Source organism: Bos indicus, chromosome 6 (assembly GCF_029378745.1).
Source record: "Bos indicus isolate NIAB-ARS_2022 breed Sahiwal x Tharparkar chromosome 6, NIAB-ARS_B.indTharparkar_mat_pri_1.0, whole genome shotgun sequence".
NCBI classification, from domain to species: Eukaryota; Metazoa; Chordata; class Mammalia; order Artiodactyla; family Bovidae; genus Bos; species Bos indicus.
In genome coordinates, this window is record NC_091765.1 from 6,839,318 (window position 1) to 6,858,824 (window position 19,507).

General features: G+C 42.0%; 1 long non-coding RNA gene across 4 annotated transcripts in view; it reads right to left on the bottom strand.

Annotated features, from left to right (window-relative positions):
* Nucleotides 1-19,507, bottom strand: part of LOC109560224 (uncharacterized) — a 162,540-nt gene that overhangs the window by 120,325 nt on the left and 22,708 nt on the right. For all 4 annotated transcript variants that reach the window (XR_011567006.1, XR_011567008.1, XR_011567007.1 and 1 more), the window contains exons 2-3: nucleotides 18,394-18,454; nucleotides 17,770-17,858 (exon numbers count right to left, since the gene is read on the bottom strand). This is a non-coding gene — a long non-coding RNA (uncharacterized lncRNA). The remainder of the gene's footprint in view (nucleotides 1-17,769; nucleotides 17,859-18,393; nucleotides 18,455-19,507) is intronic.

Here is a 19,507-nt window from a genome sequence, read left to right on the forward strand (position 1 = left end):
CCATGACCTTATAGTGTCAGAATAGAAAGGAGTGGGGTATGGTGGAAATCAAGATGGCAGAGTAGGAGGACGTGGAGCTTACTTCCCCCAACAAAAATATCACTTCTACATGTGAAAAAAATTTCATGGAAAACTAACTGGAAGCTGACAGAGGTACTCTTGTACCACCAGAGTTTCAATAAAGATCAATAATCAGGTAGGATAGGGGATAAATGGCATTGGGTTGATTCCTGTGTCTCTTGTGGAGATCTGTAAGGTAGAGAAGGTCCACATGGGTGGACTCCCACATGGGGGAGAGGCAGATGGAGCCACACTCTGGGCATCCCAGTCCTAAGATCCTGCACAGAGGAGACAAGTTCCCTTGCCTGCTAAGAAATGCCCTGAGACAGACAGGGCTAGAGAAGCCTGGATTCTATTTGTAAGAGGTGCTTATGTGCTGGCTTACTAACAATCAAGGCAGAGACAGCCTTGCTCTGGTAGCTGCCACCCTGATACACTTCCCAATCCAAAGGGGGCAAACATCCTAGCCCTGCTCCCTCCACGCTATAGCCTGGCATGAGATCCCGTGAGATCTGGGCAAAGATCTGGTCTAGCCACGCAGAGACAGACGGGGGCGCCTGGGGAATGATCCAGGTGGAGCCAAGGAAGCCACTGTCAGTGCACACACCTGGCGGTAGGTGGGGTCTCAGTGGTCATCATCAGTATATGCAGGAACACTGCCACAAAAGCACTTGGCAGCCAAGTGCTAATCTCAGGCAGAGAGCCCCGGGAGAACACATCTAGTTGCAGAGAGACAGCTGGAGGGCCTGAGGTACTGTCTGAACTAGGTGATGATGGCCCCTGTGAGCATGTTCAGAAGAAGGCAGCAGCTCCGCTCTCACGGGGAGCTCCCTGGGTCCTCCACTCCACACCACAGTTTAGCACTAGAACTGGTATAGAGAGGTTCTGAGAGAAAAGTGCCACAGAAGCAGCCCAGATCTTAGACAGAACAGCTATAGTAGTTCCTGGAGCTACGAACAACCCCAGCCCCAGCCCTACTCTACTCAACACCATGCACTAACTAGATCTGGGACAAACACAGAGAGAAAGAGATGTGACCTTAGGCCACTTCTGAGCAGAACTGCAGACAGCTACAAAGGTGGTGCACAGGCCCTCTCTGACTGCACAGGCCTCACTGCTTCAGCAATCACCTCTGAGGCAGGACACGGAGCCTTATCACTCAAGGGCAATAGAACTGATCAGTCCCAAACTTCGCCACTTTTACTCCAACACCTGGGGAGCAGACCCTGGCCCTGACAGGGCAGAGAGGAAGCCTCGCTTCACATCTAACACAGGCTCTAGACACTACAACAATATCCACACTCCCTATCAAGAGGTTACCAGCCAGCATATCCTGAGGAAAGGCGTGGCTGGCATACATACCAAAACCAGCCCTCCTACCAAAAACATTAGACATCTACACAGAGACTCTCCCACATAAAAACAATGTTTCAAAACCACAGCAGATAACTGTTTTTCCTAAGTTCATAGAGACAGAGAAACTCAAGTGAAACGAAAACACAGAGGAACCACTCCAACTGAAAAACCCAGAGAAATCCCCTGAGAGAGCAAATGGAAGAGTTTATCAGTGTACTAGATAACAAGATAAAAAAGAAAGTAATGAAAATGCTCACTGAATTTAAAAAGACTGTTGATTGGAACACAGACTACTGTAAAAAGGAACTAAAAACTATAAAAATAAACCAATCAAAATTGACAGTTTAATTGCTAAGATAAAAACCAATCCAGAGACAGTGAACATCAGACTAAATGACACAAAAGAATGAATAAGTGATCTGGAAGGCAAAATAATGGAAATCACTCAATCAGAACATTAGAAAGGAAGACAAATGAATTGAAAGCAACATATAAGATCTATAGGATAATATAAACTGTGTCAATCTACACATAATAGACATTACAGAAGAAGAGAGAAGAGGATTGAAAGTGTATTTAAAGAAATTAAGAAATTCCCAAACCTAAAGAAGGAAACAGATATCCAGGTCCAGAAAGCAGAGGGTCCCAAAAGAGATGAACCCAAACTTACCCAGGCCAAGGTATATCATAATTAAAATGTTAATGGCAGCAAGAGCCAAACAAAGAGTCAGTTACAAGGGAATCTCCATAAAGCTATCAGCTGATTTATCTGCAGAAACTGTGCAGACATAAAGGAGTGTCAAGATATACAAAGTCCTGAGAGGGCAAAATCTGCAATCTAGAACATTCTACTGGGCAAGATTATCATTTAGAATAGAAGGAGAGATAAAAAATTTCTCAGACAAGCAAAAAGGAAAAAGAATTCACCAATACTAAATCTATCTTAGAAGCACAAGCTGGAATCAAGATTGCCACCTGAAATATCAATAACCTCAGATATGCATATGACACCACCCTTATGGCAGAAAGTGAAGAGGAACCAAAAAGCCTCTTGATGAAAGTGAAAGAGGAGAGTGAAAAAGTTGGCTTAAAGCTCAACATTCAGAAAACTAAGATCATGGCATCCAGTCAAATCACTTCATGGCAAATAGATGGGGAAACAGTGTCAGACATTATTTTGGGGGGCTCCAAAATCACTGCAGAGGGTGACGGCAGCCATGAAATTAAAAGATGCTTACTCCTTGGAAGGAAAGCTATGACCAACCTAGATAGCATATTCAAAAACAGAGACATTATTTTGCCAACAAAGGTCCATCTAGTCAAGGCTATGGTTTTTCCTGGGGTCATGTATGGATGTGAGAGTTGGACTGTGAAGAAAGCTGAGCGCCAAAGAATTGATGCTTTTGAACTGTGGTGTTGGAGAAGACTCTTGAGAGTCCCTTGGACTGTGAGGAGATCCAACCAGTCCATCCTAAAGGAGATCAGTCCTGGGTGTTCATTGGAAAGACTGATGCTGAACCTGACACTCCAATACTTTGGCCACCTCATGCAAAGAGTTGACTCACTGGAAAAGACCCTGATGCTGGGAGGGATTGCAGGCAGGAGGAGAAGGGGACGACAGAGGATGAGATGGCTGGATGGCATCACCGACTCAATGGACATGGGTTTGGGTAGGCTCCGGGAGTTGGTGATGGACAGGGAGGCCTGGTGTGCTGCGATTCATGGGGTCGCAAAGAGTCGGACATGACTGAGCAACTGAACTGAACTGAACTGAAACCTATCTTAAAAGAAATATTGAAGGGTTTTCTCTATATATAAGAAAAGCAAGAATCGATAGGAAAGGGAAAATCACAATATTAAAGACAAATACATAAAAGAAATGAAGATCCCTTAAGCCAGTATATAGAAAAAATAAATATATAAAAATGATGTAACTGCAATTAACAGTAACAGGATAAGCATGAAGATGTAAACCAGGACTTTAATGTCACAAAATGTGGTGGAGGGAGTATAAAAATGTTGATCTTTTAGAACATGTTTAAACTTACATTTCTTAAAGAAAGTACACATAATTACAGGTCAACATACTAGAACTTCATGGTAACCACAAATCAAAAACATACAACAGATTCACAAAAAAACAAAAAGAAAGAAATTTAAGCATTTTACGAAAGAAAATCATCAAAGCACAAAAGGAAAAATTAAAAAGGAGAACGAAAAACTATGATTAAAATGGCAATAGGTACATACCTGTCAATAATTACTTGAACTATAAGTGAACAAAATGCTCTGATCAAAAGATATAGAGAGGCAGAGTGGATTAAAAAAAAAAACAAGAGAAATATGAATATTATATGGTATCAGGTACAGGTGGAATCTAAAAAACAATACAAATGAGTCTATATACAAAACTGAAACAGACTCAGAGATAGAACACAAACGTATGGTCACCAAAGGGGAGGAAAGAGAGTGGGAGGGACAAATATACTGCCTACAAGAGACTCACTTCAGGGTGAAAACCACTCACATACACTGAAAGTGAGAGGAACTGGACTAGAAACTATAGCAGTACTCATAAAGACAAAATAGACTTTAAGACAAAGACCATACAGAAAAACAAAGACTCTATTATATAATGACAAAGAAATCTATACAAGAAAAGAGTATTTTACTTATTAACACATGTGCTCCCAATATAAGAGAACCTAAATATGTAAAACAAATACTAACAGACATAAAGTGAGAAATGGACAATAATAGTAGGAGACTTTGACATCTCACCGACATGGGTGGACTGATCATCCAGACAGAAAATCAATATAACAGAGGTCCTAAATGATACAATAGATCAGCTAAGACTTAATTGATACCTGGAGAATCCCAGGGACGGGGGAGCCTGGTGGGCTGCCGTCTATGGGGTTGCATAGCGTCAGACACGAATAAAGTGACTCAGCAGCAGCAGTAGAGGATGCTACGTCCAAAAAAAAAAAGAACCAAAAACAAAAATAATAGATTCTTTTCAAGTGCATATGGATCTTTCTCTGGGATAGAGCACACAGTAGGTCACAAAATAAGCCTCAACAAATGTAAAGGAACAGAAATTACTTCAAATATCTTTTTTGATAACAACAGCATGAAATTAGAAATCAACCACAGGGACCAAAAAAAGGAAAAGAATGAACACATGCAGACTAAATAACATGCTACTAAAAAAGCTATGGGTCAAAGATAAAATCAAAGATACCAGAAAATATCTTGAGACAAATGAAAACACAACCTTACAAAATGTATAGGATGCAAACAAAAGCAGTTCTAAATGGGAAGTTCACAGATAGAGGCCTTCCTCAAATTTAAAAACTTTTGCATAGAAAAGGAAATTATAAACAAAACAAAAAATAATCTGAGCAATGGAAGTATATGTGTAAATTATGTGACTGGCAAGGGGTTAATATCTAACATACACAAACAGCTCATGCAACTGAATATGGAGAAAACAAACAATTCAATAAAAAATGAGCAGAAAAATTATACTTAATGAAGTAAGTCAGATAGAGAAAGATGAATATTTTATAGTGTCGGGTACAGGTAGAATCTAAAAAACAATACAAATGAGTTTTTATACAAAACAAACAGACTCACAACACAAATGTATGGTCACCAAAGGGGAGAGGGGAGAGGGGGAGGGACAAATCAGGAGGACGGAATTAACAAACCACTACACAAGCTGGAATCAAGATTGCCGGGAGAAATACCAATAACCTCAGGTATGCAGATGACACCACCCTTATGGCAGAAGGTGAAGAAGAACTAAAGAGCCTGTTGATGAACGTGAAAGAGGAGAGTGAAAAAGTTGGCTTAAAACTCAGCATTCAGAAAACGAAGATCATGGCATCTGGTCCCATCACTTCATGGCAAATAGATGGGGAAACAGTGACAGACTTCATTTTTGGGGGGCTCCAAAATCACTGCAGATGGTGACTGCAGCCATGAAATTAAAAGACACTTACTCCTTGGAAGAAAAGTCATGACCAACCTAGATAGCATATTCAAAAGCAGAGACATTACTTTGCCAACACAGGTCCGTCTAGTCAAGGCTATGGTTTTTCCTGTGGTCATGTATGGATGTGACAGTTGGACTGTGAAGAAAGCTGAGCGCTGAAGAATTGATGCTTTTGAACTGTGGTGTTGGAGAAGACTCTTGAGAGTCCCTTGGACTGCAAGGAGATCCAACCAGTCCATTCTGAAGGAGATCAGCCCTGGGATTTCTTTGGAAGGAAATGATGCTGAAGCTGAAACTCCAGTACTTTGGCCACCTCATGCGAAGAGCTGACTCATTGGAAAAGACTCTGATGCTGGGAAGGATTGGGGGCAGGAGGAGAAGGGGATGACAGAGGATGAGATGGCTGGATGGCATCACTGACTCGATGGACGTGAGTCTGAGTGAACTCCGGGAGTTGGTGATGGACAGGGAAGCCTGGCTTCCTGCGTTTCATGCAGTCGCAAAGACTCGGACACGACTGAGCGACTGAACTGAACTGAACTGAACTGAACTGACACATCAAGTGTACATGTATAGTGTATACATAGCGTCCGTGCTGGCTCAGATGGTAAAGAGTTTGCCTGAAATGCAGGAGACCTAGGTTCCACCCCTGGGTCAAGAAGATCCTCTGGAGAACAGAACGGCTATCCACTCCAGTATTCTTCCCTGGAGAACTCCATGAACAGAAGAGCCTGGCGTGCGGGCTACAGTCCATTGGGTCACAAAGAGTTAAACACAACTGAGCAATTAACACTATACATGAATAAAAAACAAGGATTTACTGTCTATCATAGGGAATTCTGTTCAAAACCTCATAATAACCTATAATGGGTATAACAGGAAAAAAAAAAACCAACATCACAATGCTGTACACCTGAAGTTAACACAGTACTGTAAATCAACTACACATCAATAAAAGGTCTAAGAAAAAAAGCACTGGCATACTGCTTATGACCAAACAACCTGTTCAGAGCAGTTCAGCCCAGTTCAGTCGCTCACTCATGTCCAACTTTGCGACCCCATGGACCGCAGCACGCCAGGACTCCCTGTCCATCACCAACTCCCGGAGTTTACTCAAACCCATGTCCATTGAGTCAGTGATGCCATCCAGCCATCTCATCCTCTGTCGTCCCCGTCTCCTCCTGCTCCCAATCCCTCCCAGCATCAGGGTCTTTTCAAATGAGTCAGCTCTTTGCATCAGATGGCCAAGTATTGGAGTTTCAGCTGCAGCGTCAGTCCTTCCAATGAACACCCAGGACCAATCTCCTTTAGGATGGACTGGTTGGATCTCCTGGCAGTACAAGGGACTCTCAAGAGTCTTCTCCAACACCACAGTTCAAAAGCAACAATTCTTCGGCGCTCAGCTTTCTTTATAGTCCAACTCTCACATCCATACATGACCACTGGAAAAACCATAGCCTTGACTATATGGACCTTTGTTGGCAAAGTAATATCTCTGCTTTTTAATATGCTGTCTAGGTTGGATATAACTTTCCTTCCAAGGAGTAAGCATCTTTTAATTTCATGGCTGCAGTCACCACAGCAGTTATTTTGGAGCCCAGAAAAATAAAGTCAGCCACTATTTCCATTGTTTCCCCATCTATTTGCCATGAAGTGATGGGACCAGATGCCATGATCTTAGTTTTCTGAATGTTGAGCTTTAAGCCAACTTTTTCACTCTCCTCTTTCACTTTCAAGACACTCTTTAGCTCCTCTTCACTTTCTGCTATAAAGGTGGTGTCAAATGCATATCTGAGGTTATTGATATTTCACCTGGCAATCTTGATTCTAGCTGGTGCTTCCTCCAGCCCAGAGTTACTGATGATGTACTCTGCATATAACTGCCCCAGGTCGGTAGATGCCCAATATACTACTGGAGATCAGTGGAGAAATAACTCCAGAAAGAATGAAGGGATGGAGCCAAAGCAAAAACAACACCCAATTGTGGATGGGACTGGTGATAGAAGCAAGGTCCGATGCTGTAAAGAGCAATATTCCATAGGAACCTGGAATGTTAGGTCCATGAATCAACGCAAATTGGAAGTAATCAAACAAGGGTGAACGTCGACATTCTAGAAATCAGCAAACTAAGATGGACTGGAATGGGTGAATTTAACTCAGATAACCATTATATCTACTACTGTGGGCAGGAATCCCTCAGAAGAAATGGAGTAGCCATCATAGTCAACAAAAGAGTTCAAAATGCAGTACATGGATGCAATTTCAAAAACAACAGAATGATTTCTGTTCGTTTCCAAGGCAAACCATTCAATATCATGGTAATTCAAGTCTATGCCCCAACCAGTAATGCTGAAGAAGCTGAAGTTGAACAGTTCTTTGAAGACCTACAAGACCTTCTAGAACTAACACCCCAAAAAAGATGTCCTTTTCACTATAGGGGACTGGAATGCAAAAGATGTTAAGAAACACCTGGAGTAAGAGGAAAATTTGGCCTTGGAGTACAGAATGAAGAAGGGCAAAGGCTAATAGAGTTCTGTAAAGAGAACACACTGGTCAAAGCAAACACCCTCTTCCAACAACACAAGACTCTACACATGGACATCACCAGATGGTTGACACTGAAATCAGATTGATTATATTCTTTGCAGCCAAAGATGGAGAAGCTCTATATAGTCAGTAAAAATAAGACTGGGAGCTGAATGTGGCTCAGACCATGAACTCCTTATTGCCAAATTCAGACTTAAATTGAAGAAAGTGGAGAAAACCACTAGACCATTCAGGTATGACCTAAATCAAATCCCTTATGATTATACAGTGGAAGTGAGAAAAAGATTAAAGGGCCTAGATCTGATAGATAGAGTGCCTGATGAACTATGGACAGAACTTTGTGACATTGTACAGGAGACAGGAATCAAGACCATTCCCAAGAAAAAGAAATGCAAAAAAGCAAAATGGCTGTATAGGGAGGCCTTACAAATAGCTGTGAAAAGAAGAGAAGCGAAAAGCAAAGGAGAAAAGGAAAGATATAAGCATCTGAATGCAGAGTTCCAAAGAATAGCAAGGAGAGATAAGAAAGCCTTCCTTAGTGATCAGTGCAAAGAAATAGAGGAAAATAACAGAATGGGAAAGACTAGAGATCTCTTCAAGAAAACTAGAGATACCAAGGGACCATTTCATGCAAAGATGGACTCAATAAAGGACAGAAATGGTAGGGATCCAACAGAAGGAGAAGATATTAACAAAAGGTGGAAAGAATACACAGAAGAACTGTACAAAAAAGATCTTCACGAGCCAGACAATCACGATGGTGTGATCACTCACCTAGAGCCAGACATCCCGGAATGTGAAGTCAAGTGGAACTTAGGAAGCATTACTACAAATGAAGCTAGTGGAGGTGATGGAATTCCAGTTGAGCTATTTCAAATCCTGAAAGATGATGCTGTGAAAGTGCTGCACTCAATATGTCAGCAAATTTGGAAAACTCGGCAGTGGCCACAGGAGTGGAAAATGTCACTTTTCATTCCAATCCCAAAGAAAGGCAATGCCAAAGAATGCTCAAACTACTGAACAATTGCACTCATCTCACACACTAGTAAAGTAATCCTCAAAATTCTCCAAGCCAGGGTGAAAATATACTGCCTTGACATACTCCTTTTCCTATTTGGAACCAGTCTATTGTTCCATGTACACTTCTAACTGTTGCTTCCTGACCTGCATTCAGATATCTCAAGAGACAGGTCAGGTGGTCTGGTATTCCCATCTCTTTCAGAATTTTCCACAGTTTTTTGTGATTCACACAGTCAAAGGCTTTGGTATAGTCAATAAAGCAGAAGTAGATGTTTTTCTGGAACTCTCTTGCTTTTTGATGATCCAGAGGATGTGGGCAATTTGATCTCTGGTTCCTCCGCCTTTTCTAAAACTAGCTTGAACATCTGAAAGTTCACAGTTCACATACTGCTGAAGCCTGGCTTGGAGAATTTTGAGCGTTACTTTGTTAGTGTGTGAGATGAGTGCAACTGTGCAGTAGTTTGAGCAGTCTTTGACCTTGCCTTTCTGTGATCACTGCCAAGCTTTCAAAATTTGCTGGCATATTGAGTGCAGCAGTTTTACAGGATCACCTTTTAGGATTTGAAATAGCTCAACTGGAAATCTGTCACCTCCACTAGCTTTGTATGTAGTGATGCGTCCTAAGGCCCACTTGACTTCACATTCCAGGATGTCTGGCTGTAGGTGAGTAATCACACCATCGTGATTATCTGGGTCATGAAGATCGTTTTTGTTATGTTTCTTCTATGTATTCTTGCCACCTCTTCTTAATGGCTTCTGCTTCTGTTAAGTCCATACCATTTCTGTCTTTCATTGTGCCCACCTTTGCATGAAATGTTCCCTTGGTATCTCTAATTTTCCTGAAGAGATTTCTAGTCTTTCCCATTCTGTTGTTTTCCTCTATGTCTTTGCACTGATCACCAAGGAAGGCTTTCTTATCTCTTCTTGCTATTCTTTGGAACCCTGAACTCAGATGAGTACCTCTTTCCTTTTCTCCCTTGCCTTTCCTTTCTCTTCTTTTCACAGCTATCTGTAAGGGCTCCTTAGACAACCCTTCTGCCTTTTTGCTTTCTTTCTCTTGGGAATGGCCTTGATTCCTGCCTTCTGTACAATGTCACGAACTTCCATCCACAGTTCTTCAGGCACTCTGTCTATCATATCTAATCCCTTGAATCTATTTCTCACTTCTACTGTATAATCATAAGGAATTTGACTTAGGTCATCTGAGCAACGATTATATGGTGGAAGTGAGAAATAGATTTAAAGGACTAGATCTCATAGACAGAGTGCCTGATAAACTATGGATGGAAGTTTGTGACATTGTACAGGAGACAGGGAGCAAGACAATCCCCAAGAAAAAGAAACAAAAAATGGCTGTCTGAGGAGGCCTTACAAATAGCTGTGAAAAGAAGAGAAGCGAAAAACAAAGGAGAAAAGGAAAGATATACCCATTTGATTGGAGGAGGAAATGGCAACCCACTCCAGTGTTCTTGCCTGGAGAATCCCAGGGATGGGGGGGCCTGGTGGGCTGCCGTCTATGGGGTCGCACAGAGTCGGACACGACTGAAGTGACTTAGCAGCAGCAGCATACTCATTTGAATGCAGGGCTCCAAAGACTAGCAAGGAGAGATAAGAAAGCCTTCCTAAGTGATCAGAGCAAATGGAAGAAAACAATAGAATGGGAAAGACTAGAGATGTCTTCAAGAAAATCAGAGATACCAAGGGAACATTTCATGCAAAAATGGGCTCAATAAAGGACAGAAATGGTACGGACCTAACAGAAGCAGAAGATATTAAGAAGAGGTGGCAAGAATACATGGAAGAACTGTACAAAAAAGATCTTCATCACCCAGATAATCACGATGGTGTGATCACTCACCTAGAGTCAGACATCCTGGAATGTGAAGTCAGGTGGGCCTTAGGAAGCATCACTACAAACAAAGCTAGTGGAGGTGATGGAATTCCAGTTGAGCTATTTCAAATCCTGAAAGATGATGCTGTGAAAGTGCTGCACCCAATATGCCAGCAAATTTGGAAAACTCAGCAGTGATCACAGGATCATTTCAATCCCAAAGAAAGGCAATGCCAAAAAATGCTCAAACTACCACACAATTGCACTAATCTCACACCCTAGTAAAGTATGCTCAAAATTCTCCAAGCTAGGCTTCAGAAGTATGTGAACCGTGAACTTCCAGATGTTCAAGCTAGTTTTAGAAAAGGCAGAGGAACTAGAGTTCAAATTGCCAACATCCACTGGATCATCAAAAAAGCAAGAGAGTTCCAGAAACACATCTATTTCTGCTTTATTGACTATGCCAAAGCCTTTGACTGTGTGGATCTCAATATACTGTGGAAAATTCTGAAAGAGATGGGAATACCAGACCACCTGACCTGCCTCTTGAGAAATCTGTATGCAAGTCAGGAAGCAACAGTTAGAACTGGACATGGAACAACAGACTGGTTCCAAATAGAAAAAGGAGTACATCAAGGCTGTATATTGTCACCTTGCTTATTTCACTTGAGTACATCATGAGAAATGCTGGGCTGGATGAAGCACAAGCTGGAATCAAGATTGCCAGGAGAAATGTCAATAACCTCAGATATGCAGATGACACCACCCTTATGGCAGAAAGTGAAGAGGAATGAAAGAGCCTCTTGATGAAAATGAAAGAGGAGAGTGAAAAAGCTGGCTTAAAACTCAACATTCAGAAAACTAACATCATGGCATCTGGTCCCATCACTTTATAGCAAATAGATGGGGAAACAGTGGAAACAGTGGCTGACTTTATTTTGGGGGGTTCCAAAATCACTGCAGATGGTGACTGCAGCCTTGAAATCAAAAGATGCTTACTCCTTCGAAGGAAAGTTATGACCAACCCAGACAGCATATTAAAAGGAGACATTACTTTGCCAACAAAGGTCCATCTAGTCAAGGCTATGGTTTGTCAGTAGTTATGAATGGGTGTAAGAGTTGGCCTATAAAGAAAGCTGAGAGCCAAAAAATTGATGCTTTTGAACTGTGCTGTTGGAGAAGATTTTTGAGAGTCCCTTGGACTGCAAGGAGATCCAACCAGTCCATCCTAAAGGAGATCAGTCCTGGGTGTTCATGGAAGGACTGATGTTGAAGATGAAACTCCAATACTTTGGCCACCTGATGCGAAGAGCTGACATGTCTGAAAAGACCTTGATGCTGGGAACGATTGAAGGCAGGAGGAGAAGGGGATGACAAAGGATGAGATAGTTAGATGGCATCACTGACGCAATGGACATGAATTTGGGTAAACTCTGGCAGCTGATGATGGACAGGGAGGCCTGGCATACTGCAGTCCATGGCATCGCAAAGAGTCGGAAACAACCGAGCGATTGAACTAACTGAACTGATCTGAGCCACAGTCAGCTCCTGGTGTTGTTTGTGCTGACTGTATAGAGCTTCTCCATCTTTGGCTGATAAAACTGTAATCAATCTGATTTCGGTATTGATCATCTGGTGATGTTCATGGGTAGAGTCTTCTCTTGTGTTGTTGGAAGAGGGTGTTTGCTATGACCAGTACGTTCTCTTGGCAAAACTGTATTAGCCTTTGCCCTGCTTCATTCTCTACTCTAAGGCCAAATTTGCCTGCTACTCCAGGTATTTCTTGTGTTCCTACTTTTGCATTCCAGTCCCCTATAGCGAAAAGGACATCTTTTTGGGGTATTAGTTCTAGAAGTTCTGGTAGGTCTTCAAAGAACCATTCAACTTCAGCTTTTCAGCATTACTGGTCAGGCATAGACTTGAATTACCGTGATATTGAATGGTTTGCCTTGAAAACAAACAGAGATCATTCTGTCGTTCTTGAGATTGCATCCAAGTACTGCTTTTCGGACTCTTTTGTTGACTATGATGGCTACTCTGTTTCTTCTAAAGGATTCTTGCCCATAGTAATAGATATAATGGTTATCTCTGTTAAATTCACCCTTTCCAGTCCATTTTAGTTCATTAATTCCTAAAATGTCGACGTTCACTATTGCCATCTCCTGTTTGCTACTGCTGCTACTGCTAAGTCGCTTCAGTTTTGTCTGACTCTGTGCGACCCCAAAGATGGCAGCCGACCAGGCTCCTCTGTCCATGGGATTCTCCAGGCAAGAACACTGGAGTGGGTAGCCTATCCCTCCTCCAATGCATGAAAGTGAAAATTCAAAGTGAAGTCACTCAGTCGTATCCAACTCTTAGCGACCCCATGGACTGCAGCCTACCAGGCTCCTCCGTCCATGGGATTCTCCAGGCAAGAGTACTGGAGTGGGGTGCCATTGCCTTCTCCTGTTTGACCACTTCCAATTTGCCTTGATTCATGGACCTAACATTCCAGGTTCCTATGCAGTAGTGCTCTTTACAGCACCAGACCTTGCTTCCATCACCAGTCACATCCACAACTAGGTGGTGGTGTTGCTTTGGCTCTGTCTCTTCATTCTTTCTGGAGTTATTTCTCCACTGATCTCTAGTAGCATATTGGGCACCTACCAACCTGGGGAATTCATCTTGCAGTGTCTTATCTTTTTGCCTTTTCATACTGTTCATGGGGTTCTCATGGCAAGAATGCTGAAGTGGTTTGCCATTCCCTTCTCTGGTGGACCATGTTTTGTCAGAACTCTCCACCATGACCCGTCAGTCTTGGGTGGCCCTACAGGGCATGGCTTCTAGTTTCATTGAGTTAGACAAGGATGTGGTCCATGTGATCAGATCGGTTAGTTTCCTGTGATTGTGTTTTTCAGTCTGTCTGCCCTCAGATGGAGAAGGATAAGAGGCTTATGGAAGCTTCCTGGTGGGAGAGACTGACAGAGGGGGAAACTGGGTCTTGTTCTGATGGGCGGAGCTGTGCTCAGTAAATCTTTTTTTTTTTTTTTTTTTCTTTTTCAGTAAATCTTTAATCCAATTTTCTGTTGATGGGTGGAGCTGTGTTCCCTCCCTGCTATTTACCTGGGGCCAAACTATGGTGGAGGTAATGAAGATGATGGTGATGTCAAATGGGAAAGTAGAAGAGTAGAAGAAACAAACAGGGTATCAGACTATTACAATCAATACAATAAATGTAAAATCAAAGACTTATGATGATACTGACATGAAGAAAAGTTAGCCCAGGCATAGAGGAAGGATGTAGGCAAGCCAGGCCTGTTGGAGAGGTGACAGCACTGAGCCAACTCCCAAAGGCTGAGTGGATGTCAGGCAGGAAAAGCATGGTGTGAGGGGTGGGATTTCCCAGCAGAGGAAAGAAGATATGCAAAGAGAGATGCGATGGATGACAGCACCCTGTGAAGGAAGAGTAAAAGGGGGTGCAGGAGAGGTAAGGAATTTGGAACTTTATGCTGACAGCAATAGGGTATCACTGATTGTTAACAGGGAAGGACAAGACGCAGTCAAATTTGCATTTTATAAAGATATTCTCTGCACAAATTAGATTCTGGAAGACCAGAGAGGGGAAAATCATTTAGGAGAGTATTGCAGTTATCTAGGTGGAAAATGGTAATTATCTGGGAATAAAAAGGAAGGGAAAACATATTTAAGTGATGTTAAGGAGTTAAAACTGTATTGATTTGTTGAGAAAATGGAAAGCCAAGGATAAAGGAGAGGAAGGGCTTTAGAATGATTCCAAGGATGATGGCACCATTCACTGATACAGGACCTGCAAGAGAGAACAAGGCTGAGTGGAATGTTAAGGTTCTTTCCAGCTTGTGGGGTCTGAGGCACCAATTGAACTTGCAAACAGAGCAACTTGGTAAGGAATAGGTACCTGGTAGGAGACAGATCTGGGCTGTATCTTAAAATTTTAATCCCACAGATGGAAACTGAAGACATGGGAATGGCAAAAACAAAGAGATCCTAAGATGCAACTTCAAAATATAAAATGTTGGTTGAGGAAGAGTTGCCCATGAAAGAGCCTGAAAAGGACATTTAGAGAAGAGGAATATAAAGAAAGAATAAAGTCAAGAGAAGAAAAGGAGAAATTTCAAAAAGGGAGGAGCCCATGGTCTAGAATGCAGTAATGACATAAAATAAGGGCCAAGACAAGTGTATTGGATTTGGCAGCAAAATAACTCATCAACGAGCTTAGTGAGTAGTTTCGGTGGAGGGGTGGATATGAAAGCTCCACTGCAATAGACTGAGGCTCTAATCGAAGGTAAGAATACGGAGACGTACAGATCACTTTTCCAAGAAGACTGGCTATGAGGGGGAAGGAAAAGGACGGAGCAGCTTATAGAAATGCCAACAGAATCCAGGGAGAGTTGTTTTCATTTCTTAAGATGAGAGAAACTCAATTATCATAATGTGAAGGAGAAAAGATACCACCTCAGCCAAATAAATATAAAATGAAGACATACAGATAGGAAAAAAATCTTTGCAGGTACCAAATTATTCTAATTTCACGCTATGCTTTCTCTTGACAGAAAGTGTATGTGTTCATCATTCTATCTCTGTAATTTAGCCCAGCGCCTAGGTCATAATGAGAATTCCAATATATGTTGAATGAATAGGTGGATGAAGAATTTATAGACGTAAATAAAGTAGTAACAGGTAATACTGAAAATGAGAATACATAAATTGAAAGAATTATTGCTTGCCGTTTTATTTTTTATTTTGGGGTATACAAAAGTCTTGCCCAGCAGGGTATGATTCCTCTGAAACTAGAGACCATGCATGTGTAATAGCACTTGGGACAGCAAAGGAAGTATTTTATTGGCAACATGTATCGACTGGAAAGAGAATGTAAACAAACCAGGAGGGGGCTCCAAACTTTGAGGGAAATAGAGGAAATAACTGACTGAGGTTCTCATCAAGCTGAGAATTGATGGTATGAGGAAAATGAAGGAGCCAAGCAGATGAAAATCTGTGAACACAGAGTGGCATGTTACATTTCACAGGAGGAAAATCTCTACAAATCACAGGTTGTAGCCCTGGGTGTAGGATAAAGTGTAGCAAAGCTAAAGGTTATTAGAGATTAGGAAATTAAAACACTGTGAGGACAGAGTGACAAGTATCCTATCCACATGGACTTTGAGCTCACCCAGGATGATGGCAAGACACAGTGGGACAATAAGAAGATGGTGAGCCCAGTGCCATGATTCTCCATGATCGATGGTAGATAACAATGATAAATGGGGACAGACAGTAGATAATGATAGATGGATCAGATGGTAGAAATTGATGAAGTAGGCTAGAAGCTGACAGGCAAATGGAAATGGTCTCAAAGGAAAAGATTTCCTTAAAGGAGAAGGAAATGGCAACCCACTCCAGTATTCTTGCCTGGATAAGTCATGGACAGAGGAGCCTGACAGGCTGTAGTCCATGGGGTTACATGACTGAGCACACATGCATGAGGGTAGAGGGAGATGGGTTGGTAGCAATAAACTGGTAGAACTAAAAAAGGAAAAAAAATGCCAGAAACATAATGGATGTGGGAATGGGGAGTTGAAATAATGCAAACCCATCTTCCTCTGACTGTGGTATGAGGGGCGTAGGAAATGAGCAACCTCTCACTCAAACTGCTGGAGAGAGACTCATTATTTGGGTGAACAGCCCCAGCTTAAAAAAGATAAGGCAGAGACTTCCCTGGTGGTCCCGGGGTTAAGACTTCATGCTCCCAGTGCAGGGTGCCTGGGTTTGATCCCTGGTCAGGGAACTAGACCCCACACACCAAATCTAAAGACCTCGAGTGCCACAACCAATGATCCAGCATGCTGCAATGAAGACCTGGCACAGCCAGATACATAAATATAAAAAAAATAATAATAATAAGGCAGAAGACACAGTCATAAATCCTTCACGCAACGTCATTCAACCAGCACATGTGGATCCTATAAAATTGCTGCCTTGCTAACAAACACCTGAAAAGATGCTCAACATCACTCATTATCAGAGAAATGCAAATCAAAACTACAATGAGGTACCACCTCACACCAGTCAGAATGGCTACTATCAAAAAGTCTACAAACAATAAATGCTGGAGAGGGCGCAAAGAAAAAGGAACCCTCTTACACTGTTGGTAGGAATGCAAACTAGTACAGCCACTATGGAGAATTCCTTTAAAAAGGTGGAGATTCCTTAAAAAAAAGTGGAAACAGAACTGCCATATGACCCAGCAATCCCACTGCTGGGCATACACACCCAGGAAATCAGAATTGAAAGAGACACGTGTACCCCAATGTTCATCGCAGCACTGTTTATAATAGCCAGGACATGGAAGCAACCTACATGTCCATCGGCAGATGAATGGATAAGAAAGCTGTGGTACATATTCACAATGGAATATTACTCAGCTATTAAAAAGAATGCATTTGAATCAGTTCTAATGAGGTGGATGAAACTGGAGCCTATTATACATAACAAAGTAAGTCGGAAAGAAAAACACCAATACAGTATACTAACACATATATGTGGAATTTAGAAAGATGGTAACAATGACCCTGTATGTGAGACAGCAAAAGAGACACAGATGTACAGAACAGTCTTTTGGACTCTGTGGGAAAGGGATAGGGTAGGATGATTTAAGAGACTAGCATTGAAACATGTATATTAGCATATGTGAAATAGATTGCCAGTCCAGGTTTGATGCATGAGACAGGGTGCTCAGGGCTGGTGCGCTGGGATGACCCAGAGAGATGGGATGGGGAGGGAGGTGCGAGAGGGGTTCAGGATGGGGAACATATGTACACCCATGGCTGATTCATGTCAATGTATGGCAAAACCACCATAATATTGTAAAGTGATTAGCCTCCAATTAAAATTTTAAAAATGGCAGCCTTGTTGTTAACGACAATTAGCAGGGTGCACTCACCATTATTTGGTAGGTACATCCTTGTACACTGCTATAACTCTATAGCCTTCTTTGGAAGAAAATGAGCCAGCCATCTCATGCACAAAATCCTAAAACATAATTTAAAAGGTCTTAGTATTTCTAAAGTTTAGAGGCTTATGGTTAAAACAGAATGAAGCAAACTCTGTAGGCAAACTTCAGAATTCTCCCTCATTCCCCATTCACTGCTAGGAACTGGACAGCAGCCTTAAGACTTTTCTGTTGCTCCTTACATCTGTCCCTCAAATCCTCTTACAGGGCCCTCAGAGAGACCATTACCTTTCTCTGACATGAAAAAGTTAAATAACTTGGCACTGAAAAGCAGGCTTCAGAAATTCTGAAAATGCTATTTCCCATAAGTGATATACATTTTAAAAAACAGAAAAACTTTCCCTTCAGCTTTACAACAGGCTAAAAGGGTTTCTGTGATTTCTAGAAAGCCATTCCTTGTAAGTGAGCTTGAAGCATCATACTGTCCCTCATCATGATATCGCTCTCTGTACTTCACGATGATACAAATGATGGTCAGGCGTCAACTCCTTTTGTCTCTCATGAGCTATGTTGAGGCTCTCGGAAGGTCACTGCACTTGAGAGATGTGGACTCACCTGCCCCAGTCTCTGTGGTTCAGGACGTGTTTCCTGGAGCACTCAGTGACCAAGTTGTGACCTGAAGCAACAGAAAGTAGGCACATTCACAAGACTGAGGACTGCAGGAAGTTCGATATATTAAATCTCAGAGTACACAGTAAGGAATGACAGGAGACCCAAGATATAAGAAGGGGCATCAGAAACCACGTTAAGGAATGTGATTTGTACTTGGAGGAATGGGACAGGGATGAACAGGAGCTTCTGTTGATTTCTACTACTTCCACACAACTCAGTGGCTGACGTGGACTGCGGAGTCCATATAGAGAGTATAACTCTCATATAGAGAGTACAACTCTCCCTCTATAGCATCAGTACCACCCGTCCCCCACGCCCCACCAAGCACATCTAACCCACCCAGTTTCCCAAGCTGCAGGAGCAGGACCCTAAATCTTCTAGTATTACCAAAGAAGAAAATAAAGGACTGAGTCAGCCCTCAGCTGACTGGCCCAACTGTATCATCAGTATGAGAAGTCTGTAAAGGGAAACTGGCCATTGGTTCTGTATGACCTTTTCTAGATGGGGTCTGGGTAAGCGGTAAGAAATGGGAGATAACAGAGTTTGGAAGCTGCAGGAAAATGTGTAATGTTAAAAATTCAATCTAATCTTTTTTTTTTTTTTTAATATTGCTTCTGTTTAATATTTTGCTTTTTTGGGCCATGAAGCATGTGGGATCTCAGCTCCCTGACCAGGAATCAAACTTGCACCCCCTGCATTGGAAGGCAAAGTCTTAACCACTGGACTGCCAGAGAAGTCCCAATCTAATCATTTTTTTAAATGTCAATGATTCCACACTATAGAGATAACAGGGATTCCTAACTGATTTTAAATTAGGTTACTGCTACTGACAAATGGAAGATGAAAGTTTAACATGGCCATTTGTTAGCAGGTCTGCATGAGTCCCAGTGCTATTTGCCCTCATCTAATCTTATTCTGCTCTTCCTGGGAAGCTCAAGGTAGCCATGAGATAAAGGCCAGTGTTAGGTAAACAATGGTAAGAAGCCATTCTAGTTTCTTCCTCCCCACCTTCCGGAGTCAGGCACTTTTATTTCAGTCACTGCGAAATCACAGAGAG